This window comes from Harpia harpyja, chromosome Z, assembly GCF_026419915.1.
Source record: "Harpia harpyja isolate bHarHar1 chromosome Z, bHarHar1 primary haplotype, whole genome shotgun sequence".
Classification (NCBI taxonomy): domain Eukaryota; kingdom Metazoa; phylum Chordata; class Aves; order Accipitriformes; family Accipitridae; genus Harpia; species Harpia harpyja.
In genome coordinates this window covers 17,246,683-17,273,905 of record NC_068969.1, presented here as the reverse complement: position 1 = coordinate 17,273,905, position 27,223 = coordinate 17,246,683, and the positions used below count along the sequence as shown (strand labels likewise).

General features: G+C 41.9%; 1 long non-coding RNA gene across 1 annotated transcript; it reads left to right on the top strand.

Moving 5' to 3' along the window:
• The first annotated feature begins 18,241 nt into the window (after positions 1 to 18,241).
• LOC128137733 (uncharacterized) lies at positions 18,242 to 19,572 on the top strand. The gene is made up of 2 exons (XR_008233812.1): positions 18,242 to 18,339; positions 19,044 to 19,572. It is a non-coding gene; the product is annotated as an uncharacterized LOC128137733 (long non-coding RNA).
• Positions 19,573 to 27,223: the final 7,651 nt, after the last annotated feature.

Below are 27,223 nucleotides of genomic sequence, written 5' to 3'. Positions count from 1 at the left end.
CAGGAGTCTTTAATAAGTGAGAGCCAAACCGTTCTCTTTGTGCTGATGCCATTTCTTGCTTTGACCTGAACATCCATCAGCTAGGAGCTGTAGCACCAAGGAGACTGAATCAAATCAGTCATCTATACTTAAGCTAAATTTGTGGGGTGTTTTTTTCTATTAAAATTGCAATAGAGCAGGAGCAAAGGTGCAGAGGCCCACAAGAGTAACGTTGTTCACAGCACATTGCAAAAAGGACACTTAAATGTGGTCATCTTGGGGAGCGGGAAGCATGTGGCTGCTTGTTTTTAGACACCACTGTGAAGTTGCACGGGTCAAACGCAAGACCTATTCGACCGGCTTGTCTTGTACAGTTCCCTGTGTCATGTTTAGCAGTGTTTCCAGACCTTTGCAGCGGTCACCTTTTGCCAAACTGTTTTATGTGGAAGGTGGGTAGGGTTTTATGAGAAGTGAAAGCACACTGATAAGACAAAAGAGGAGGTTCCAGTGAGCTCCTCTCACTTATTGAAGCCAACTGATGGAGTGGGGAAAGGAGGAGGGTTAACACGATCCAGTGGGAAAGCAGAGAGCAGAAAAAGCACTTCAAAGCAAAGGCTAAGCAGGGGTCAGAAGCAGTGTCAGGTCCAAAGAGAAATGGAGAGGGGAAAACCTGAACTCCCTGCACCTTCCCTGACAAAGAAAGCAGTGTTGGGCACTAGAGGGAAGAGTGGAGGCTGGCTGAAATGGACACACTGCAGGCAAAAGATTAGAGAAATCTGGAAAAAGAAAATTCATTGTGATTTAAAAAAAAAAAAAGAAAAGGCAAGCAGGGTATCATGAAAAATCAGTGGAAGCTCTCCTGTTGTCTTTTCTTTTTTTGAGTTTCCAGGAACAAGGTAGGAGCAGAGCTCCTGAAAGTGAGTGGGAGCATGTGTGCCTTGTAAGAGGAGCTGCAAGGTTGGGTTTTAGCATAGCTCATTTTTCATATGACTGTGTCATGTAAAGGTCATGTTTGAGTCATCTGTTGTTGTTGGCTTTAGGACTGAAGGCCCAGTTCTGACTGGGGCAAAAGTCCCCCTTTCTGTAATGCAGCACCAGCCTAAGTTAAAGCTAGGCTGCAGGATAGATCCTCAATTCTTTGTTCACATACAGCCAAAACAAATCAATAAAACCTATTCAAAGACTAGTTTGGGATCATAGATCCTATAAAGCCTTCCAGAATGTTTAGTTTTACCAGAATATTTTGCCTGAGGATGTTGTGTGGGTATGAAGAAACTACATCCTACAGCAGTAAATGGTCATTCAAGAACTGGAAAGCTATCTATTATAAAACGTCCCTAATAAAATTATGTGTTGTCCAAGGATGGAGGCAAAGCAGTCTCTAGCAAAGAACATAGGGCAGGAAGAACGGATTACAATTGCTTTAATCTGTGTGAAGTCTAGCTCTGGAGGGGGAGGGGAAATAAGTGTCAAGTAAGACTAAGTATGACACGAGGAGATGTGCTGGCTGTACTGGGGTCACATCTAGACAACTGTCTGCTGCACCCAGCTGCAAGGGCTGCTAGAAAGTGGGGTGCGGGACCACCTCGGTGACCATGCGTGCAGCTTCATGGTGGGGATGGTAAGGATTATCTTCAGGAGAACACCGAGTAGCTAATACCAAAGCAGAGAAGAGGTTACTACTGCCTCGTGCTGAAGCGCTGGCCCTTTGCCTGGTTGCTGCCAAGCTGCTTGGCAAGCTCTCGGGGAGTTTGGGTTTCTAGGGTCTGCTGGCTCGGTGCCTCCCAGCCATTCAAGCTGCTCCTGGCTCCGGTGTCTGCAGGTTTAGCATAGATGTGCCCCAGCAGCTGCCCGGGTTGAGGGTACCCAGCTCCATGGTTTCCTTGTGGAGAAGCCAGCAGCCTGGCGACCTCCTGCCAGCCTGGGAACGGGCTTGGGGACACCTGGCTCCTTCTTGGGTTACTGGAAAGGAAAGATGAGTGCCTGGCAGCTCGAGGGACCAAGAAATGGGAATCTCAGCTGTTGTCTAATTTGGAAAAACTTAATATCGTTTTGATGCTTTTTTCTTATTTCCTGCCTGTAAAGATGCTGTAATTTCTAATCCTTTCTCCAAAACAGAATGATGAAAATCTTATTCCAAACTCCCCAAGGACTAAATTTCAGTCATTCTACCCTCAAGATTAATCAGATTTTCTGTTGCATGTCCTTTCTCCAGACCACAGTCTCTGCTTTTCTGTGCTAGTCCTTTTGTCTTGAGGGTTCAGTTGCCTCGACCATGCATACACTGTAAAGTGGTTGCTTTGTCTCTTCTTCCAGTGTTTAGAGAAACTTCCTTAACACCATTTTTTCCCAAAGGCCAATTTAGATGCTGTTTTCTCTTTGGTAATTGTTTCTGTCCTTTTAATAATCCTGGGACATGGTGGAACCCGTCTGTGCTCAATTCTCAGTCCCTACTTCTGAACTGCACACTCCTCTTTTTCACCTCCCTGTCCTATATTGGGACTCCTGCTGTCTCATTGCCATCACCAAGGCTGTCCAACAGCTCCCTCCACCCTGGAGCAAACCCAAAATACAGTTAGCTCTTATGGTTAAGAGAAAATTCTGAGTCGGGGAGCAAACTGACACAGAGAACTTAAATGTCTCAGAGCATCAATTGCATTAACAATTACTGAAGGAAGAAGGGTCAGTCTGGGAGACTGCAGCTTCCCCTCTCATTTTGATGATTTCTGAGCCAAATTCTCAACAATGAGGTCGTACTGTCCCCCAGTGAAAAGGCTGTTATATTCAGCTGGTGAAATACGTAAGCATTTAAGAAAGTGGCTGTGCACCAGTTTTGCAGTGTATTGGTTGTTAAGTAATCTTCCATTACAGGAAAGTCAAGAAGGGCTTTTTGGGTTTGTTTTAACGTTGTGGAGTGCTAGATACCCATAGCAGGAAAACACGCTGTATGCTCAGAGCAAATGCACTGATCTTGGAGAGTGCTGGCTGTCTTGAGCCTGGGAAAATGTCTGGAATGGTGGTTTCATTATTTCCATGCAGACAATAGCCTTGTCCAAAAGCTTCAGTTCTGGCTCAGCTCAGCCCTCTCTGCCCTTCCTTGCTCACAGGGGAAGCGGTAGCGTGCTCAAGAGACTCACCTGTGCCCTGGATGATGTGCCTTGTACTGGGATTGCCAGTCTGGTGTCTGCAAGATCTCAGAGCAGTCCTAATCTGTGGGTTTTGGTAGCTGATGAGGTTTGCACCTTAGCTATGCAGCAGCTTGGGGATAAGAGGGTGTTTTGGAGAGTCTCATCTATATCAAAAAAAAAGAAAGGATTTGGTCCAAGAAGAATATCCCTCCACATGTCCTTAGCAAACACAGATATTAAATGCCCTCTGTTTCAGGGGCTCTGTGGTAGAGCATTTGGGAATTTAGTAGGTCAGGTTGGTGTGTCACAAGTGCCCCTTCTCACACTTCAGTATTATTTTTAATCAAACTGTTAAATAATAATGCTTTTAAAAGAAACAAAAACCACTTCGGGAGAACATTGAGTCCTGAAGTTCCCCAAACAACGCTGCTCCAAATTCCTGCTCTGTGTGTGGTGAGACCAGGACAAGCATGGGACTTTCTGTTATGAGACCTGAGCCACTGCCCCTGATGAGAAATAGAGTAAGAAGGGTGGAAGGGAGTCTATAACAACACAGAGGCAACGCTGCTGTCTACAACTGGCCCTTTATATAATCTGGGACGTCAGCAGTGCTTTTACTGGGGTTTATTTTAATGGCTCTTAGTAGTTACGGCTGATTGGCAATGGCCAGGCTCGCACCCTGCCTTGGAGGGGTAGCCCGCAGTGGGCAGTGGCATTGCCAACCTCTGCACCCTGCCACCAGCACGCCCCAACCCTGAGAGGGACCACGGCCAAGCCCCGGCAGTCGTTCACCCATGCCCTTTCGCTCCTTGCTTTCCCTGCTGAGCCTGGCGAAAAGACCTCCAATTACTTCCAATTGCCGTGACGGTTTTGCGTGGGGTTAGACACCTGTCTGCTGCGGCAGGGAAGGAGCCGACCGCCTCATTAGGCCACCAGGCTGCCCGTCAATGGTGGCTGCTCCCCGTCACGGCTAACCTGGCTCGCTTCTGCATCTCCGCTATGGCTGCGAGCTGCGTGCACGCAGAGATCATCTTCCTGAGAGGAGGTTGAAGACCTCTGCAAGGCTTTGAATGGCCCCGCTGGCACCCATCTGCTGCTTAATCCTCGGATGTATCTTTGCTTTACAGGGAGCAGCGTTGTATAAAAGAGTGGTCCAAGGACAGATCCAGTCCTTGGGCAGGTTCAAGCCAGATGAAACTGTAGCCTCTAACATGACTACAGCATGAAGAAGCAATCCCTTTTTGATTTTATATCGTACTTGCACAAAAGCCTTGTGGGTACTATAGTACAGCGTGTGTTTGTTCAGGTTAGAAGAAAACTGAAGTTTATATTGTACCTGCGCAAAGGCCTTGTGGGCACTATAGTACAGCTTGCGTTTGTTCAAGTTAGAAGAAATCTGAAGTTTGGTGGATTGGCTGAGGGATGGATACATAAGCAAGCAAACAAGGGATGGGGAAAAGTGGGAATTTGGAAGGGGAGGAGTAAAATCATGTTGTTTGGAGGAGAGCTGGGGTGATCTCCCATCCCCAGGAGAAAGAACAACTCTCTAGTACCTACTATTACTCTAACCAAAATCATGGCTAAATAGGTCTCAGAGGAGCTGGAAGAAGGAGCTAGAAAAGTCTAACTTACCACAACTTCAAAAATCTCCAGTTCTAGAAAGGTTAACATGTCCTACAGAGAATGGCAGTACTCAAAACTTCTCTCTTCCCTTCGTGCAGCATATCTACACGGCTCTGATTTTTGTGCTGTAGCATTACGTGTTACTTCCTGAAATTGGAGACATCTAAAAGTCAATAGGATTCATGCATCTGATTTCAGACAGGATTTTGCCCTCCTTAAGAGCAGACTGTTCATTTCATAAATCGTTACTCAGGGAGAGTATGATTGCACGCCCCATACTTGCAGGAGAAACCTTTACTTGCATGTCTTTGTCAATTCAAAGTTGCAGAGTGCAAATGCAGCTTTGGGGTACCTGGCTATGAACTCTGTCTCAGCATGGAGATGTTAATCCCATTTCTGATGGCCTCCAAGCAACTGTGTGTCTGCTTGTAGCAGCTTCCTAAGATGCAGTCACAGAGACATTTCAGGAGTCTTCCCTGTTCTTCTAAGGTATTGGATAGCATGAATGCCTCTTACAATGGTCTTGCTCTAAATACACTTGAGCTCACTGTTTTGCAATTGAAAAGCAGGTGGTAATAAAATACCCCTAGAATGTATTAGCTTTTTCTCCTCCCTTGAATTATTTTACACATTGCATTTAATTAGATTTTCTTTTATTGTAACAAACAAACAAAAAAAGTTCAGCTGATGTGTTCATTTAAGCAAGATGCTGGTGTCTCTTTTTTTCTAATCTGTTGTGCTGCATCCATCCATATTCTCCAGAAGTAAGCTTCTCAATGCAGTGATTTGTCTTGTTGGCTGGTTGGTTTTTATGACCTTCCTTCTATTCTAGCAGTTTGGTGCCTGGGGGCAGCAGAAGGTTTCCTGTGGAGATGGGTCTATGTGACTTTCTGTCTGTTCCCTTCTTCCTTCTGCCATTGCCTTCTGCTCCCGCTTCTGTTTCTTCTTCCTTTGTAAGGGCTGTTCAAGGAGGATGGGGAAATTGTTGGTTAGAACACACTGGACCCTCAGTCCAGATTGCTGCAGTTCATTTGCTAGATTTGCTGTGTACTGCTGAAAGAATGTGAGCAAAATTTATGTTATTGTGTATTACAATAGCAGCCGGAGGCCCAAAGCAAACACAAGGACCTTTGTGCTTGTCATCGTGCAGGCAGAAGTCCTACCCCAAGAAACATCAAAGTGCACAAGACAGGCATTGAGTTAGGGAATGTCCAGTCACGGGGGGTTTCCCCACTTCTTAAGCAGTTGTATTTTGTGACTGGGTTTCTCTCTGTAGAGCTGGAATAATAATTTCCTATGTTCATGTTGTGTTTAAATCTTTATCATATGTGAAAAGTTTGACTATTTTGGTGTTGAGCAATGATAAGGAACCTTTCATTTTACTTTTTCCTTTTGTATCCCCTTCTCTCTGAGGCTGTGTGTTTCCATGCATTCACTTTCTTCTCACCTCCCTCTTTTTTGTTTATGCACAGGCTCACTGCAAGTCCATCAGTCCCAAACCAGCCATTATACTTTTTTTTTTTATGTTGAGTGATCATTTATGTGTGTAGCAATGTCACCAAGCTCATTAAAGACTGCTTGTTTAAAATCTGTGTGATTGCTCGCATTGAGATAACCAGATGGAAAACTGGCTGAAACACCTTTCAAAGCACAGTCAGAAACCTGTGCTTTACCTCCCTATTTTGTTTAGAGGAACCAAACTTAGAGCATTGTGTCCTCTTCATTTGGATAGGTTTTTGCCTTTTACGTTGACCTAGGCTGTGGGGTGCTTTTCTTGAGCATGGGTTAATGCACTGCAGGATTCAGGGCAGCCTGAAGCTCCGGGGGTCTGGAAAAGCTGACCAAAGAATGGTTTGGACTCATGAGTTTTACCTCTACAAAAAGCTGCTTAATGCTCAGCAGAGACTCAAATAAGAAGTATTTCATACTGCAGGACTTTAGTCCACGTGAGCAGAGAGTGAAAGATAGTAACTTAAGGGTAGACTTTAGTCTTTGAGAGACTGTCCTCAGCAGACTGACAGGAGATCATAAAAATTAAAGGACAGCACTAATTGGGTGCTAGTCAGCCTCTATTGCACATTCTGCAGCTGCCAAAAACTCAGGAAGCTGAGTGTGTTCCCATCCTGAGAAACTGGAATTGTAACGTAAAAAACCCCACTATCCTTAACAGAAATTTTGCAAATCTTGTGTTAATCATTTTCTGTATCATAATTTAAGGCCTTTACATCTCAAAGCTGTATTGGGGTGACTATAACGAAACAGTAGCAGTGACTGAAAACTTTATTATAGTTCATTTGGTAATTTGGAGTTGTGTTGTCAGCTTAGAAAAAACTGATAAAGCATAAAAGGTAAAGCATCACCTTCCATTCCTCAAGATATCAGTTTTGTGTTTAATCCCAAGACTTGCTTTAAAGTATTTTATCCGAATTTATATATTGAAATTTATATATTGAATACTATGCTATATTCACATGAGTGAATGATGTCCTTAACGTTGTCTGATTTTTGGCTACAAGGGCAAGGAAATGGAGCAGAAAGCTTTCCCCCATTTCATTGTCACTAGCTGTGAAGCATCGGTAGTGGTGAGAGGTGACTACAGGCACTGCGGCACTTTCAGATATTGGGAGAGGGGTCCTGTGCTGTCCTGTGTGAGAGAGGGACCCTCTTGCCCTGAGAATTGGGCAAAGCCTACAAATAGTGTATATTTGACTGTATCTTTCTGGAGACTAGTGATGACAAGGAGCAGAGTTTCTATTCCAAGCACAGCCTCCTTCACGACTCCACGGGTGAACACGAGCCATAATTGGTGATTTCACCTGTAAAACAGCTCAGCTGAAGAGCAGATTCTTGGCTCGGTTTTCTCCTAGCCTACAGGGTACAGTTCACTTGAGGTAAAGAACATCAGTCATTGTTCTCTGCCAGCAGAGCACTGCTCCTGGGAAAACACGGTACACCTGGTTACCAGAAGAGCTTTGATGGGTCTTTTCCATCAGTTAGAGACTACATGAAGAGTTGCATTTTCCAAATCTAGTGCAGAAAGTGTATGGAAAGCATTTGAAAAAGGCTACCTTGCAGTTAATGCTGGTAAACTTTATTTTAAAGCCCTTGATAAGGGCTCCAATTTTGCATTAGTTACAGATGTCATGAGGACAAAGCCAAATGTCAACAGGCTCTTAGAATAATGCAGTAAAGCCTTAGGTACGTTCTGGTACAAGAAGATGGATTTTTGTCTTTGTGGCAGTCTTGCACAAACCGGAAAGTCAACATTTGAATGTGATGTGATATTCCCATAAAAAAAAAAAAATATGAAAAACCAGCATCTACAGCAGACCCAACCAAACCAATTAAATTTCTTTGTTCCTAGAGACATTTCAATCAAATGTGTATAATTTCAAATGCGGTGTGTGTTCTTTCTCCATGCTTTGAGTAACTTTTTGTTACCTCACGAACATCTCACTTTTACTGTGAGAACCAGTATTATGCAGACCTCATACACACAAGGAGCTTAGTTGCAAGAGGTGTCAACTCTTGGAAGTAGTTCCTTGCTCTGTGACTGAATCCAGTCACTTGGGTTTTTAGTGGTCAAGTTCAGCCTTTTGTGCACACCTCCTCTACTGATGTCAATAACAATTGCCCAAGAATATTTAAGAGTGCCAATGATTCTGATAAGTAATTTGCCCTTTATATATATTGCTAATATGTGGGGGAAGTAAAATGTTTTTCTCTTCTCTGCATTATTGTTGCTGAAACTGTGTGTTTATTTTGGGGGGACAAAAACATAGCAAGAGAATATTTGGCACAAAGCTAAAATGTACTCTTGTACCCAAAACACATATGGTGGGCTCCAAGAAGCTGTAGATGTACTTGACTGGGAGTGGGGTTGCAAGGTATGCCCCATGTTAAGCAAGTAACCTATTTTGCACAAAGGCAGGATTTAGAAATTGAACTTTTCAAAGTCTTTCTGAGCTTGTAAATCTCTTCTTGTCTCTGACAGGTGTGATGATACAGAATGTGTTTTTGGAGATCTTGTAAGGTGTAACAATGTTTACTTTTTGTTACGGTTTTGTAGAAAAATATTATATTGGTGCCTGACAATTGGTATGGGAATACTTATTCCTTATATAGTAACATCATAAAAAATGGCGCTTTCAGGAGGTTATGAAAATTCCTTCCTACCATGTTGTTCCATGGCTGCTGTTTCATTTCAGATTGGACGTAGGAAGAACACGCACCCATGGTTACCTAATGGTGCCGGAAGAGCACCATCCTCTTTCACCTTTCGCTGCATTGTTAATGGTAAAGTATGAATCACAGCTATCGCTTGGTACATTTTCATAATGATGTATGGTGATTCGGATGTGCGTATCTGTAATTAATAAGAGGGAGTTGCATGGCTAATTCCCTGTGCACTGCTGACATCCTGTCTGCAGCTTTGTCCCTGATCTTTTACTTGCGTGTCTCCAACAGCCGGTTATTGCATTACATCCTTGTATTATATAAATAAAGCCTTGACCTTTGTCCTTTGCAATATTGGTTTAGAGCAGTTTTAATTCAATTTAGAAAAGAAGCCTGAGCGTTAAAACCATTTGAATCTCCTTACACACCTTAAACATTGATGGGACTATTTCTGCTCAAGAGAAAGCACTAAGACTAAGAAATTGCCTTCTAGCTTTTTGTCATTGACAAACGGGTGCGTGTTTCTTCAGACTGAAACTATGCAGGATGTCCTTTCTGGGCAGGGAGTACGCGTACTCCTCTGCATTGCAAGGCATCATGGGTCTACAGAAATTATTAGGAGTGCAGTATTTTGTTTATTATTTTTCATCAAACGCTTCTGAAACAATAACCCTCCTCAGGCAAGTTCCTTCCCCTGCTGTGGGCAAATCTCCAGTAGTCTTTTTATTTTTCCCCATCACCATGTTTTATAGTTTACTTAAGGCTTGTGTCTGTGAATCCTCCCTGATAAAGCCAGGCTGGCCCTAGAAACATTGCAGTCCATTAAGACAGAGACTGGCTTGCTGGTATATTGGTGTCAGAAGCTCGGGACCTCTCCAGGAAGAGTCTGAGTTCTTTTGTCTGTCACCATCCATGTGGTTGTGTTGGTTTTTTCCCAATGTGTGTGTTAGAAGTGGAGGTGAGCGAGGTGTTTGTCTCTGAGCATCTAGACTGTGTTACTGCTGAGCTTCAGTTCCCCACTGATAGAAAATGGGGATAAAGACGCTTAATTATCTTCTGTGGATATTGTGGGATAAATTCATTAAAGATTTGGAGTATTAGAGCTAGACACAATCTGGCCTTTACTAAAAACATTGTGATTGTAATGCCGTTAGTACCTCTGTGCAAATCCTAGCAAAAGTAATATTTTATAATGATGGAGATACAGATCCTCTAATTATCCAGGACAACTGAAATTAGCACCACAAATAACTGCTAAAAGTTGAGACTGCACGATGTGAAACATAATTGATTTTGAATATGCTCGGGCACAACTGCTGTTAAGTGATGTACAATGTCATTTTCTCCTGTTGGACGTTTAACAGTGCTTTGAAGAAACAGAGATGTGTTTTATACCATTGCTAGAGATTTGGGGGAGCAGAAGACTCAGAAACAAGGAAAGGAAAATGAACTCACAGCTTGCTTGAATTTTACACCCAATGACACTTCCACCTTGTCTTGTTTAATTAGAGGTGGCTTTGTATCAATTTTATATTATTTGCAGATTTTAAACTGGGTGCAGTTACAAAACCAGAATTAAGAAATACTTTTTCTTTATTCTTCATTTCATATTTGTCCCATTATTAGAGAAAAAAGGATTCTTAGCAAACCTCCATAGGTTTCCTTTGGGAGAAGTAAAATAAACCTTGAACACTGATAAGCTGACTTACTCCATTTAGATTCTGTTGTCTCCGTCCCCCCCCCCCCATTACTTTTGGTACAATTATGTGTAAGCAGTGATTGCATGAAGCTGCCTGGATTCCATGTAAATGATACATCTTTGGCATACAGGAGTTTTTTGTAAATCATTTAAAGCAAGACATTCTTCCATGCTTGGCAGAAGAAGGATACAGAGAGCTTTTGTACCTCAGTTGCATCAAATTGAATATTTCTTTAATCACCCTGGAGAAGAATGCACTTGATTACATTCTGCAAGTTCTGCTGTTATTGTTCTTGGGTAGACCTGGTGGGTAATGGATGAGCTGACTCCACACCACCGCTACTCTGGCCACCCCCTCAAATCCACTGGCTCTTCTCCCTTGGGCAAGACCTGCTCCACTAGAGTGGTAATTGTGCAATATTAAAAAAAAAAAAAAAAAAAAAAAAAAAAGAATGTGAGGGAATAGCCATTAATAACTAAGTTGGTAACCCCCTGTGAGGAGAGCTATTTTCACATGAAAATCTTCTCCAAAGAAGTAATGAAGCCTTGCGTCATTTGATGTCTTATCAGGTAATTGAACAGAAGGTGATTTCCAGGTAAGGATTTTTTTTTTTTTCCCCTGAATGTAGGGTGAATACCCACTATTTAAAAATGGACAAAGCGCCCTGCACACTGCCTGAACTGTCAAAGAATTAGCACCCAGTGCAGAAGTTAAATGTTTTAGTTTTTTCCTAATAAGATGGTGCTAAAAAGGCAATAAATCCTACATGAGAGATTATTAATCCTTCAGAAGAGAAAAGAGAAACTGATGAAAGCTTGGGACTGTTTCTGCATATGGCTGCACGGTGATGTATTTAATTTTGAAGAATATTAAACAAATCTGAACTTTTCCCTCCCATTTTGCATTTACAGAAAATAATAAATGTAAGGCCATAACTAAAGAAGGAAGTAGATTGTGCTGTCATCAGTTTAGACATTTTCCTGGGAAATATTATGAAAAATATTAAGGGGAAAAACCACATTTCTCTATTTTACTACACTCAGTTTTCACTCATAAGCTCCAAGTTTAAAGTAGTTGCTTAAACTGATCTAGTCTCAACCCTCAGCCAGAAACAGTGGAAAGGAGTCCTATTCTGCTGGTGTCTTGAATTGGCATAGTCAGACTGAGCACCAGATTGCTGAGAGGAATTACAATCCTTGGCCTCAGGTTGTGAGCTAATTACTGATTTGACAAATGTGACTTTTTCAGCGGAGGACTCGTTCTGAAACTGTGTTTTCTGGCAGTGGTAATGCTGATGCTTCCCCTCTGAAGAAGGAGTGAAGGTGCATCTGTGGCGAGCCTTTCCCTGGTGCTTTGGTGCACGGTGCTCAGCAGAAAAGGGATAAGCCTTTCCCAGCAGGCAGAGGAGGTAATGCTATTAGGCAGGAGCAAGAAGTGCTCATCCCACGTTTGGACCAGCTACTAGAAAGCGATGTGTGACATCCTGAACCGACAGGATGAATACATCTCATTCCGACTGAGCTTTACAAGCATGTGGGGGCAGAGTTTTGCCCAGCCTGTTTTTCATTGAATCCGTGTGTTAGAGGCTTTATTTTTGACATGGTCAGCAAAATCTCTGAATATATACATCCGTCCAAACAGGTGCAAACATTTACTTTATCATCTCCATATGGACGTGAGGCTGTCCGGGCTGGGAGCTGCGCAGCAGTGTTTTATACGCTGAGGCAGCTCAACTCGGGCTCAGTGATGCAATTAAAAGGGGACTTCCCAGCTGCAAGCAGCTCCCATCTGGTGGGACCCAAGTGAGCGCATGGCTGCCTGTGCCCATATGTGTAGACATATCAAATGTAAACACGAACCCAGCTAATTTTCACACGTTTGTTACAGCTTCCCCTGCCTCCGTGGAGGCCTCCCACACCCCTCCTCCTTCTTGAGCTTGCTGGGAAAGCCTGGATTTATGACAACAGACTGCTCCGTGGCCTCATACTGAGGTGCCAGAAGTGGGGCAGTAGCTTCATCGCAGTATCAAGCAGAGAGGCAAGCCGGGCTGGGAGGAGATTCAGTCTCATCAACCCATGTCCTCATCTTAATTTATTGGCCACTGCCACAGAGAACAGGGAGGAAGACTGATGGAAAGGGAAGGCTCTTTCAAAGAAACACCCAGGAGGTCATAAAATGTCTCTTAAATTGGGAGGAGGGGCTTACTTGTAAATGAGTGCTTTCCTGCTCAGTCTCCCCTGGCACGTCTTTCTAGATGAGCACATCCCTAAATAGAAAAGCTGGGATGGGAAGTGATTTGTCTCCCCGGTTTGATACTTGCTCTTTTAACCAGAAGCAAGGAAGAGGAAAATATCAATGATTTCTCATATGTGTACTAAGTACACGTTACGATTACTTATATTTTGTTTCCTGTGAGTATTTGGGGTCGGTTTAAAGCAGCAGCACAGTGCTCTGCTGGCGTAGCATGCAGGTGGTCAAACCTCAGGAGAGGTATGCAAGGTGGGGAAAAGCTACTTTGCTTTGTACTTCCATCTGTAAGTCCCGACCGAGGCTTCGGGTGCCCTGCTCCGTGCCAGGCTGCAGCGGTGTGCTGTGGCGGTGGCCATCGGGGCGGCTGGGACCAGTCTCTCCCACGCGTGGGCGGACTGGGACAATGGCCTCGACCCGGCTGGTGAATCAGTGCTCGGACTCGCCCTGCAATCAGCCGCGCGGCGCTTGGGAAATGAGCCACCTGCCCCGCTTCCTCTCATTTAACTGATTTATTTTTAAGTGGAAAAGGCAATGAGCTCTGTTCCTTTTTCTCATGGACTTCGTGTCCTTTAGAGGTCCCTGAAGGCTGCGGTGCAGTACGAGCAGCCCCAGGGACCCTCCCCTGGGGACCACGTCCTGGTATCCTCGCTCGGCACCAGGCTCTAAAGGCAAGGCTATTCATGAGATACACGTGGACCAAACTACAGGGCAGCATGGCAGAAACTCCTGATGTTATCTGATCCTCCTTCTACCATGTTCCCAAGGAGAGCAGTGGAAGTTGTTACTGAACAAAAAACCAGGTCCTGGCTCTGCTGAGCCTGCGTTGTCCTCACCTGCATCCAGTGACTGTTACTTGTGCAGTCCTGGTGAGCAGTGAGGCTCTCGGGCTGGGAGGCGGCATGATTGCATAGTTTGATCTGGACTTTTGCTGACATCTTCAGTGTTATATACTGTAAGCCTGTCTCACTCTCCCTTTGTGACCATGCGTTCTGATATTTCTTTTACTGTACATTTTGTGTAAGAGAAATGTGAATCTAAGGTCCGTCTATGGACCAGTGACTCTTCCTCCATGGGGTCACTCCTCTCATGAGTAGGATTTGAGATGCTCCCAGACTGTGAACCAGCACTAAATTGTCCATCCTAGACACTGCAAATCTGATTTCCGAGAGTCTTCCTTTGTAAATCAGTGCTGGAAACATCAAGGTGGCCTAATGTAATAGATGTTTCTTTTCTATGCTTTGAAGAAACGCGTTGTGCTTGCGCTCTTCCGTTCAGCCACTACTATGTCTCCATCCCATACCTTGCTGCTCCGTGTGAAGATAGCTGATCTAGGTCCTGGCTGGGTGCTGTGGGTCTGGGTCCGGTGCTGTACCCAAGTGAGATGTTCCTATGAGGTGACACTGTTTCTGGGATCTGAACCGGTTCTTCTCTGTGGCACAGCGCTGCGCTGTGTAGATGCGCTGGTTTCCTCATATGTCTGGCTTGGGGATGTCCAGCACACCTCTGCGTTATAAGGTGTAGGCATGCCTGTATTTGCAAAACACCAGCAGTAGTTAATGATTAAGTAGAAAACAAAGGAACATGTGTAAGATCTGTTCTTAGAGCAATTCAAGGTCGGTCTATGTTTAGAAACCCCTCCTCTTATTCTACTTTACTTTTTACATATACTAATTCATTTTAGCACCAATTAATCCATATGTTTCAACCTGCTCACCCATCCTCTTTTTTTCAGGTTAGAATAGCTTCTGGGAGGTCATTCTTTATCTCTCACTGAACTTTTGCCAAACCAGTGGTTCTCTCAGAAAGGAATGTTGAGTGTTTAACAAAAATTAGTTTTAGAGAGAGAATAAATAGCACACCACCACATGTACCAGAACAAAACCTGTCTTTGTGGTGCTGGGGTGGATTTTAAAGATAGCTCCAGTTAAAGGATGTGTGGGTTATACCTCTTTCTGTGGGGAGGGGGAGGGAAAGGGGACCCTCCTAGAGCCATATATTCCATTGGGTTCTGCTGGAAAAGATGCACACCATTTCACCTCTGCAAAGATGTGTGTGTAGGTAATTGGAGAGAATGGTCTTGCCTGCATGTCCCTTGTTTTTGCATGGTTATCACTGTTTGCAAAGCAAAGCTCTGCAGATGCAGAAATAAAGAGAGACTGGACTGAATCTAAAATCCCCAGTCTTACCACTTCTGTGATACTTCATCCAGATTTACCCAGCTGCTGTGACTAAAATCTGGTGGGTTTTTTGACATTTAATTCCTTTCACAAAGTCTGAATTTTTAGCCGATGAACAAGCTAGCGGTCTGTAGACACCCATCTAAACTCAGCAGAACTTATTCTGTATTTCTGGTCTTTCCTCTCTCAACCTCCTCACCCTATTTTTAAATATCCTCATAAATCCTTACTTCAATCTTTGTTCAGGAAGCAACTAACAATATTAATACAAACCACGTAAACAAGGCATCATTACACAAGGCCAATGTATGACACTTTTCAGTGATATTTCTAGCTACGATAATTTTGTTCTCCTTTTTTGAATACCTTTTTTTTTGGACTGTACCTTTTCTTTCCTTTCTAATGTTTGTCTTTCCTTGTTGACAAATGTAGGGTTTTATTCTGTTTCTTACAAAACATGAACCAGCCTGGCTTTTCTCATTAACTTCCTTATTATCATAAGCAGCGCCACCTATAACATTCATCATGTTAGCAGCATGGTGCTGGGAGCTGTGTATATTAGCTAACCCATATTCCCTTTTAGACCTAGATGGCAAGATGGAAAAATATTGCAAGTTCATGCTTTCAGGGCAGTGTTGTTTTTTTTCCTCAACTATTTTGCAGGAGTACAATAAAAAATAACTAACTAAAAAAAAACAAAACCAAACCACTCTTAAATGAAACTCTTAGGTGGCTGAAATCTGGAGAATGCTGAACTCTGGCTCACGTTGCACAGGGAAGCCAAGCAGCCGTGCAAATGTGCAGGACTGGAACCATTTTCTTCTTGTTGGTAAGGCTGGCTAGAGTCAAATCAAAAGGAGAGTCTTTTAGTCAAAGTCAGGCAATTTATTACTCTGTTGCAGGTTCTCCAGAAGAATACAATACATCGCAGTAACACTAACCAGAAAAATACCTTGAGGTTTTAAAACACAATGCACAGTTCATGCTGGTTACTGAGTGAATGATACAAACTGCACTGAAAAACTATACAAATGCATTATTTCAGCTAGGACAGAAAAACAGTTTGGATATAAATTAAAAATAACTGCAGTCTTGTGGTCCTTGTCAGTTATTTACAAGCCTCTTGAAATATTTCCTTGCCTGCCTTTCTCATAAGAAATTAGGCAATTACAATAAATAAGTCTGAAGCTGGAGAACATCAAATAGTGAATCATTATGGCATCATTACATGGGAAGTAGCAGTGAAGAGAAGGCCAAAAGAAAACTCAAAGGTTTTTCAGCTTCAGGAAATCTATTTTAAATGAAATTGAAATAAAAGCCTCAAATAAGTTTAACATAATTCTGTGGAAAAGGCACTTGCACAATGAAGAGGTATTTGCAGCCTGAAATTCAACTTCATGCTATTCAGGATATTTCTAAACAGGAAAGAAATAATTATCATGTCATTGAACTAGTCACAAAACTTTGTATAGGGGAATCTTTCCTTAGGGAGAAAATGTAGTCTGGAAGTCCATGGATTCAGAAGTTTCTGAAAGATGGGGAAAAGAGGAAATGTTTCATTTAGATATTTTTGGCAGTATCAATGTATATGCATTCCTTATTAATTTTTACTTTAATTGCATAGTATATGTATGCTCAATATTTTATTTATGTATCTATAATATAGCATGAAAATATATTGCTCTGTAACAACTGGACCACAAGAAAGTATTTTGGGACCAGCATAGCTGGCGTTTGGGGTTTTGTGGGTTGTGGTTTGTTTTTTTTTTTTTTATCCAATTCTGGTATAGACTTGATCTATTTTTTTTTCTTCTGAATCAGCACCAGAGTACATTTCAAGATGCTTAATGTGGCTTTTTTCAGGGTGAAAATTCAGCCTTGGTTAAAAAAGCATTACATTCCTTGCAAACCCAATCAGACATTCAAAATGTGTTCAGCTCCCCCAAACATCAAAAGGAGTGATCAGTAAGTCTCAGGCTTGGTCCTGATTTGGCAATTTCAAGGTAGCATTTTTTTCACATTGCCTGTACAAACCTGGTAAGGCCTGCAGAGTGTTGCTCCAAAGGGATAGACATCCAGCAGATGCAGATAAAATGAGCTACTGGTCTTCAGGAAGGAGTTGTTGATGTCCTGTTCTGCTTGTGCTCTATAAAAGATGAAATCGGGAAACAGATGCCCACACTTACCAAAAAATGCAGTCTGATCATGACAGGCAGGACTGATGGCTTTGATTGCTGAACGCTTTGCACAGTCCTCTCCTCTGGCTCCACTCCTATTAATCAAAGCAATGGGCCGCTGTACCTGAGAAACTTTCTGTCATTTTAAAATAAAAAAATAAAAAAAAATTGTCCAGTCTCCTTTTTAGTTCAAGTATTTCTTCTTTTTAATGAATTGTGTCAAAGCAGGGCAAATTGGGTAGAAAAGACACTATTTGAACTGCCTCGGATTTGCTCAAACCTAGTGACTCTTTTAAGGACACTTCTGTACCGTGTGCTTAGTATTGGTATGTCCTAAGAATGGGATTATTTTTGAGCACATATGAGTACCAACCTGAAGAATGAGACTTGGGAACCTAATATCTTTTCCAGACCTTAAATGTGCTGTAAGGCAATGAAAGACTAAATTTTCGTTTTGCAAAGGATGAGAATATTCTAAGGCAGTCACCATAGTTCAACAGATGTCATTCTTGATTTGGATATTGACAGGCATGAGAACTCAAAATTTTGGGTAAATGGAGTACCGGGTCACCAGGTTTACATGAAATACAGCTGAAAAATGGATAGGTGATAATAACAGCTGGCAATGAGAGCTGACATGCCATTGTTCACAAAAGGACAAGCTATAGCAAATTGAATCATGAAAAGGCAAACCTTGGTGTTACTCTGAAGGAAATTATTAAAACCCATTTCAGAATATTCAGCTTGGGTTCAGAGCAAAACATCACTTCTAATAAGGATGTGAACACTTTAATATCAATATTTAAAGTACTCTTTGTATGGACTCACACCACTTTAAAAAGTTTTGAGGAACCTCTCACCATCCTTTTGTGAGGTGAAGGCAGTAGAGATGCTGAGCAAGAGAACCAGTAGTTCATTTTCCAGTTTATAAATATCAAACAGCTTCTCAGAGTAGTGGTAGTTATCTCCTTTGTTGCATTGTGCCTAACTTTGAATCCTTTTCTCTCAACAGATGCATTGGCTTCAGTATGTTTGTTGTATGGAAAGGTCTAAGTTGTGAATTTGAGCGGACAATACTAACTTGCATGTTTCTAAGGGTGCAGGAGAGAATGAGGATCCATTATGCAAGGTGCTGTCTAAACATGTAGCCAATACTTACAGTCTGAGTAAATAAAACAGGAACAGAAAAGTTCAGTGACACGCAACGACCCCGTGAGAAGAAGCGGCAGTCTGGAGTCAGCCCAGCTGCTCTGACTTCTAGTCCATTGCCTTTTCCACTGGATATTGCTGTACTGACATCTTGGATCGTGCAAAAAGTACTGGATGCTATATACCAAATGGGAGGCTTATCACAGTTATCTCTACAAAGTCTGGCACCAGAAGGAATTAAAAAACAGACATCAAATTATAGACGCATAGCTGTATCCTGAAAGTATCTGTTTAACACAGTAATGTATAACTGCTTGATTATTGACAATGAAATCCTCGTGCTGCTACTCATCCCCACCTGTCTCAAAATACATTGAGATCAGTCCCTAGATTTATTTCTTGCTCTTGGTCTCAGGTGTAGCAATTAAAGAAATGTTCTGTATTGCTGAGAGCACCAGATGTGTGCAGTGGAGCATCCTATACTGACAAACATTTTGCTTTTAATAGTTCCTTTGGGTACACATTGGCGTCTGGTTTTATTTTTCTGTTTATACTTTATTTTTCTGTTTTATGGAGCTGTTTCCTTGATGGGGTTTTTCAGTTTCTTGCCTCAGAGGATGGTTTGGGGTAGTATGGATTATGGCACAGTGGCATTAAGAGCTGTCTCCTGTTTCTTTTTTTCAGTTTTTAAGGTCATTTGAAGTTCTTCATTTGAATCCTCCCATATGAAATATGAGCAACGCAAAATGCCAACTGATTCTGAAACCTGCATTGTGGATCATGCTGATGTCTTCTTGATGTCTCTTTTGTCCTCCTGGACCTGGAACCAGACTTAACAAATACATGACGAGGTTCAGAGCAAGGTCAAGGAGCAAGGTTTTTCAGTCACACTAGCTGCAAACCTTCTTTCACCCACACCCTGGAGGTGGTGGGTACCTAGAAGGTGGCAGGTGATTTTCTCTCGTGGTCTATGTTTGCAGGTTTTCTACTTCAATCTAACTTTCAGCTGGTTCTTCATTGCCAAGTAGAACAAGACACTGGGTTGTGAATCTCGGAGCGAGTCAAATGACAAAAAGCTGGAGTGCAGCAGCAGGCATGTTCTAATGATTTAGAGAAATCTGATCTCTTTTTCTCTGGGATATTTTGTATCAAATTGAGAATGCCACAATGACTAGCTGAGAAGAGAGAAGAGCCACAAACTATGTTTATTCCTGTAAGTAGAGTAGAAAGTCTTTCCTGACCTCTGCAAGTGATTATCTTGCTTCCTAAAGGGTGGAATTTGACTACTTTGGCTGTAGTATGAGCACTTTTAAATGTTGTTCAGTGTGGTAGATGCTATTTCTTCAAAATAATACAGGCAGTAAAAAACCCAGATCTTCACACGCTTAGTATTTATAAGGAGTGTCAGGTGTATCATGATACCATGACCAATAGAATTTTAATATTGGAACTCCTTATCTTGCAAAAACCTCATTTATTTATTTTTTTCAAACAACCAGGTAAAACTATGATAAGCAAAAGATTAAAGCTCTGTCAGATAAAAAGGAATGCTGTACAATTTCAACCATCCTAGTTTTCAAAAGAGAATGAAATATGCAGTAATTCATGCAGACAACATAAATATTGAATAACCATTGCAATGGATTGTGTTAATGGATATACAAGAAGAATAAAAACCCCATTTGATTTAGTCCTCTGCTGATGGTGCCAGTGGATTACAAAGACTAACCTGTCTACTGCAATGTTACCCATCAAATAGCTATAATTCAAATATTTTTTTTTTTTCCCTCCCAGAAAAACAAAGTAGTCATGATGAATAACTGCCCTTGCATCATTTTGTTTCTCTGGAGACTGATCCTGATCTTACCCATTTAATTTCATGCACATGAATATTCCTGCTGAGTAAGGTAAGAAAGTTTTTCACATCCATAAATCATTTTGGGATTGGGAGCCATGATGTGTCAAATTAATCCCTGACCTCACTCAACTACCTGTGCATCTCTTTGGCCCGATACGACACTATACAACTTGGGCATAAATTTGGTATAAGAACTCTTGAAGCGCAAATAGGAGCCAGGCTCTCGCTGACTGTCAGTTGAGATCAGGTCCCATGCTGCCCTCTCTCCTTCTGTCTTGTAGGGATGAGCATTTTGAGGGTGGAGGTTAACAGGCATTCCTATCTATGCATGGCATCCTGCTCTTTGTGCTGACAGTAATGGACTGTTTCCTAGGAGATAGCTTAAAATAAATCATTTGAGACATATTCATGTTAAAAAATTCCATGGAAAGCATCTTTACAGAAGACTCCTATTACCAGTTAGCTGGCTATGGATCAGGGCTCCAAGATGCTGCAGGTATGATCCATTTCCCTCTTCACTGTGTGGCAAAAGCTGTGTGTGGTCACATCACCAAACCCTTTTTTCCCGTATTATACTGCCAGTTAGCTGAGGAGTTCTGCCAAGAGCCCCTGCGTTCCTGGCCCTGACTTTTGGTGGCCCATGGTTCCTCTTTGGTGCTGACCCCTTACAGTAACGTCTCCAACAGGTTGAGGACAAGTGGGAGTGATGTTAGTAGGACGTTTTCTCCTTTTCTCACCATGGATCCAGGGTGGTGCAGTGTGCTTCAGGGCCCAAAAGTTTGAGGCTACAATTTGATATCCCCCTGTGCATTTGAGAAGTGATAGATCATACCCCCTGTTTTGGCTAGCCTTTCCTCCAGCTCCAGTGGCTTTTCAGATCACATCTAGTGAAAGAATTGCCCATGAGTTGGCATTAGAGGTGTGCCTCTAGGAAATACATTACCTGAATTAAAAAGTGCTAATTCAGAAATACCTTTCCCATCTTTTTGTTGCCCTTGTTAGGGAAAAATGCTCCGCTTTAAACTCCAGCTAACTGATTACCTGTCAGTTCTGAAGCTGTGCTCTGAATTAATCTGCTCCAAAAAACCAACAGAGATGACTTATGTTTGGGCACCTCACAGGAAAGCAGGGAGATGAAAAGCCTTAGGAAAACTTTGACAAACAACTTGGAGTGTTTGACCAACTATGCACAGCTGCTGCTGAATGAAAAATACAAGTAACATGCCAAGCAGAGACAAGAGGTGATCAACGGGGAAGGCAGCTTTTGTATCTGCACTGAGCATTTTATTTTCAGGAAAGGAGAGGAAATATGCTGAATTACCTGTAGGAGGTGTGCCTGCTTTTTCTAATAGATGTACCCGTTTATGCATTAATTCCTAACTAGTCAGATCCTGTACTGATGTACGCTGGAATCCCTCTGAGGTCAGTGGAGATACACCCATGCACAGCACCTTAATTTGATTGATTTCATCCCACCCATTTCAACATGCCTTACAGACTTTTTGCAGAGCTGAACTGAAATATCTCTGCCCCCTCCAATTCCCGATTTCAGGCGATGATGTCCCCTCATAAATCCTGGATACGATAGCACCAGCATGACCCACTGCTTCATTACATCAATGTGCAGAGCTGTGTATTGTACTGAGGAGGAGTTTATCTGGTTGGAATGGATCTGGTCCAGGAACAAATGAAGAGTTAGGAATCATTATTTCTGGGCCAATTCTGTATGAATTACAGCTTCCCAATTTTCCTGATGTCAGCTAGTTTTACTTTGCTTTGTTTTCCCTCCCTGCACAGGAGGTGAAGTATCTAGCTAGCACAGGCATCTTGATTATCTCCACCATCTAGCTGATTTCTTAACAATGCAGCTGTCAGGAGAGCTGACCTGAATTCCAGATCAGGTTGGGATGAAACCTACCATATGCGGTGTCATTTGAGTATTGGCTGCTTCGGTGCATGCCAAGCTTGTTCCAAAATCAGGGATCCACCTCGCTGCCAGGATGAGGGGGAGTGTGGTGCTTCCTCAGGCAACCCCCCGTCTGCCTCTTCAAGTGCTGGCTGGAGAGGCAGCCCAATTTCCTTAGCTTTGTGCAACTGAGGAATCCTTGTACAGAGAGGCGATTTCCTGATGACCAGATATAGTGGGCTTTTGTATAGCATTTTTCACTGTCAGCATGAAGGGATTAAAGGAAGATGATGTGTTAGGCTCTAGGCTGCTCTGCACTGGCTCAGACCTGAGTGGTAGGGAGAAAGAACCATTTCTTCCATTTTATTTAGTTTTTCAAACTTTTCTTTATGATTGCTTTCCAATGATTTCAGCGATAGTGTAAGGCCAAGAAAGAACAGCTAGTTTGTTTAGTCTGATGTGGTATATATCACTTGTTTGTTTCTTTCAGGACATTACATTTTCCATGTATTTACTTAATGGTTTATATTTGACTGATGCATATCTTTCAGAAAGACATTCAAACCTGATTCAATGATTGCTGGAATGTCCTATGTTTTCCAAAACATTAAAAATTACATCAGTGTGTCAAGAGCCCTCCTCTCGCAAGATTTTTCTATGATGCTTCTATGGCAGTATTGCAGGCTTGATGGCTTTAGCAGACATAACCCTTGTTAGGTATTCGCTAAGGTTTTAAAGTATTTAATTGGTCTTGAACGTATAGCGCAGTTCTGCAAGTACAGGACTGAGATATTCACTGATCCCTTTTGTCTATTCTGCACATTTAAGTTGTCATTTCCAGGTAGGTTGACACTTGTATAGAGGAATTGTATAAACTATAGTGGTTTTCAGCAGAAAAGGAGATGTTGCTAAGGGAAACTTGTGGATGTACGTCCTTACCTGCAGCATGGTGAGACCTCTTCAGTTACTGCTTCTGGCACCTCTCTTTAGTCTATGCCTGTTCCGAAGGTTAGAATAAGCAAAAAATTTATTCCACAGAAACGTTTTTAACCTTTTGTAAAACTTTTGTGTACTTATGAAGTTTTCATTTGAATTTTTTGCATTTAACTTTTCATTTAATTAGGAAGTACTTCTGCAGGGCCTTACAGAAAGGTTAGCTGGATGTTTTGCCCTGCTCCCTCCCAGGTGTGTGCCTGCCTGGTCCCAGTGCTCCTGGACCTTTTTGATGAGCATATTCCTGTGCTGCAAACTCAGAACTGGTGAAAAGCTAACTTCCTTGCTTGTTTAATTTAGTTTCATATTCTTACCCTACTGGGGAATTAATCCTTTTCCAGGAGCTAAGGACCTACGTACAATTTTTACTGGTATCAGTTAGCACTGGTAGCTAAGTACCAGGAGGCATCTTCAACATCATCTTCAGCACTTCAATGCAGAAATTAAAACAAATGTCTCTTATTACAGAAAACTGTTTGAAAATGAGCGTAATGCTACAAGTTCTGGGGGCTGACTACAACATGAAGGACATCTAGTGTGAACCCTCAGTGAAGACTGGAGCTCCCTTGCCTGACTTCTCTCACACCACAGATTTTTGGCCCAGAAACAGGATTTCCTTGTGCCAAATGTTGAGAATACCTTGGGGAAAAATTAGTACCCAGCTCCAAAGCCCATTTTGAGCCGTTATGGTGCCATTGCCCAGAGGTGGAGGTGTGTACATCCCAGTCCTGCCCTCCTGCCAGCCTCCCTGAGCAGGCAGTGCTGATGCCCTGCTCCTGCTGCTGCCAATGGGGATGGCAACAATCAGAAAAAGTCATTGTGGTAAGAAACTATGCTCTAGACTTGTGCCAAATAATTGAGTGGGAAAGCTCTCTTACTTACCCAGCAGTCATATTAGCTAACTAATTTCTCATCAGGTAGAAGTTTAGGTAGAATTTAGAATAAGTATTTGGATTAATAAAGAACACTTTGATTTTAGAGTTGTGCCTTTTCTGCCATGTTGTCTGTGAATGATGGTAAGTGGAGAAGAGAGTTCATTGCCAGGCTGGTATAAATAACCACAAGGGAAAGATCTCTATCAGGTGTAACTGGTACAAATCGTGCTTTATCATGCAACAAATACATGAGCTTCTCTAATTCTCCTTTCTATTGGCAAGACAATGGTGTCCCGTGTACAGCCTCTCCTGCTAAATTCAGGTTGTGGTAGAAGGTATCACATACACCAGCAAAGTGCTTCTGTGATGGAGATGATGTCTCAGGCTGGGACAGACTCAGTTATTAGCTTAGGGTGAGAGAAAAATCCTCTGGACAAAAAAAAATCTAGAGTGTTTTTGTTGTGTTTCCTTCTAAAATAGATGTGAATTCATCCATTCAGGTTCTCGTCCTTTTGTCAGTTGTTCCTTAGTGATGAGAAGCCTGTGTGTATTTTTACAACACACATACGTGCATCTTTTAATTTTTAAATTAATATTTTTCTCTTTTTAAAATTAAACTTGAAGACATGTATTCTGGAATGATGACAGCCTAAGTTTATTACGAGTGCCTGAAATAAAATTATATTTTCTTACTAATAAACCCTTACGTAAAAATAACAGTTGAGTATATGTTCAGTGCCAAAATTCTGAAGAATGTCAAATCACTAAACAGGAGAAATTACTAGCTAGACACCTGGAATTGGAGCTTCTTGAGTAATGAACTAGCTTTTGACAGCTGTAGCCTTTTTTGCAGGTGCAAAAAGAACATTTTCTTCTTTTTATCTGCTTTACATCAATTAATGACTAGAATATTCCAGGTTGGGAAAACAACTGGGAGTTGAAAGAACAGGAAAATTTGTTTATCCTCTCCCATCTTATGAGTAAAAGGTGTGTGTGGGAGTCTGAGATGGACTAATTCTGATCTTGGAGAGCATGGAAGCAAGGAAGAAATAGCTCAGCTGGTTAATTGCTGATAATATTTGCACTGTTAGGTACAACAACTACCTTGAAATCCAATGAATATTTTGATATTTCCTGAAATATGCAGGACACAATGTAGTTCTATTTAAACAATTATGTTCTTCTGGATATTTTTGTTCAGAAGCAGCATGACACAAAGCACACATTAAAAAATTAATTGGGTGACTAAAAAGGCCATGTCCTGTTTTCTCACAAATCAAATGTAAAAATCAAAACCCAAAATAAATGCTGAGGTATATAGTGACGTAAGTATGGTTTCAATGTATTCTCTTAGTTAACAAAAACAAACACTAAATACAACCTCAAAGCTACCTTTCTTTGCAATTAAACATTTCTATTAGTTGTCAGTCTCTGAGAATAACTCTTTCTTGTGAATACCTGTTAGAAGGCACAACTGAAATGCAAATAGAGTTACTTAAATTGTGATTTCCTGGTTCTGATTTAAACCATAATTAACAAAACTGATTTAAATCAAGGTGATATAAATTAGTCTGTCTTGCTTTAAAACTAATTAAGGATGTGCCTTGAAACCATGCTTATATCAGTGCTTTGAGTCAGTGGGTTCTCTGTATCATTCAAGTCTTAATAAATCACAGCAAGGGATGGAATTTTTATTTAGTTCAACAGTCTCGATCTCTGAATTTAAGGCCACTGAAGAATAGATTAACATTATAATTGCTAGGCTGATCAGTAATGCAAATTAAAAATGGAGATTTCAAAACAAATTAACCTTTGCAGTACCTCATGCAGAGACAGACAGACAGTGAAATCACTGAAAAGGTTCCCCTCCTCCTTGAAGTGATTTGTCACAAATTGCAATATCCTCCATGGTGCTTTAGTGCTCTGCAGCAAGTAGCCTCTGGAGTCTCAATGTCCAAAAAATAAACTGTGATAACTGAAAGAACAACGTAGACAGTTTGAGGGTGGCAAGTTGCTGCATGGGCTATAGTTGCTTTGCGTCTCTCTAGGCAGACTTGTATATTTTGGGACTAAGATTAGGATGTTTAGGCTAGGGACAAATGGGTTTATAACTAGATATGTGCAGGCTCTGACCTATTAATTGAGGCTTATGCTTCCCTACATCTATCCTCCACGTTTAACGAGACTGTGCTTTAAAGCAGTCAATGGCAAAAGGATCTTCTGTACCCACATGCTTTTCTGCTTCAACTCTGCCTCTCCCGTACTTTGCTGAGAACATTTCACTGCTCAGTCAAGAGGCAACTCGGGCTTTTCCTAAAAGTTGTCCCTCGTTGGGATACCACATGGATAGAACAGACAGTGTGTCGATACGGTCTGTATTGTATTTATTTATAAAATTAAGAGCTAGACCCCACCTGGAAAAAACAACCATATGTGATCAGCACCTATGAATGTGCCATGCTCTCCTTGGGCAGAAAAGTAGTCATAACTGGAGAAGATGGAGTGGATTTTGATGGCACCATATAAAATCAGAGGAGGGTCCAAGACTGTTCCTTCGATGCCCAGACATCTACAGAGATGGGAGACCCTGTCAAATGCAAGAAAATGTTGAGACACCTGCAGAGGGGTGTATGGGGAAAGAGTGGGGCAGTCTAAGGCTGGACAGCCATGGAGGGAATGGAAAGAGCAATGGTATCACCTATTAGAGCAAACTATTTTGGTCTCTTCTCTTGCAGGTACATCAGCTCATGGAAAGTTCTTGTCAATCAATGTAGCTGATGAGGACTCCAAGCTCACTGTGTGGTGCTGTCCCAAGGAACCAGAGACAAGGTAACTGCGCTTTCAGTGTAAGCACATACGATGTGTTTCTATCATGGTCCACAGGCTCCCAGAAAATCGCTGTGTTCACATCTACAGTGCTTTGCCCAAAATTTCAATTCCTATGAGCAACCTTTAGTACCTTCAACGCGCATTGCTGATGACTGAAGTAGAATGCAGAATATTCCCTTTCTCTCATACTGTGTACCTCCACAGTCCTTACCAGAACTGGGTAGTTAGAAACCAATGTGGAGTACATGGCCCATTAGTCTGACCCTGTGGAAAACATTAGATTATGCAGATGCTTATGCACATCCTTTGTGTAACAGCAGAGCTATTGTATAACTTGTCTTTTTTTTTTTCTATGAGTGGACTGACACGGGGGGAAACTGGTAGTATTATCTCCTGATCTCAG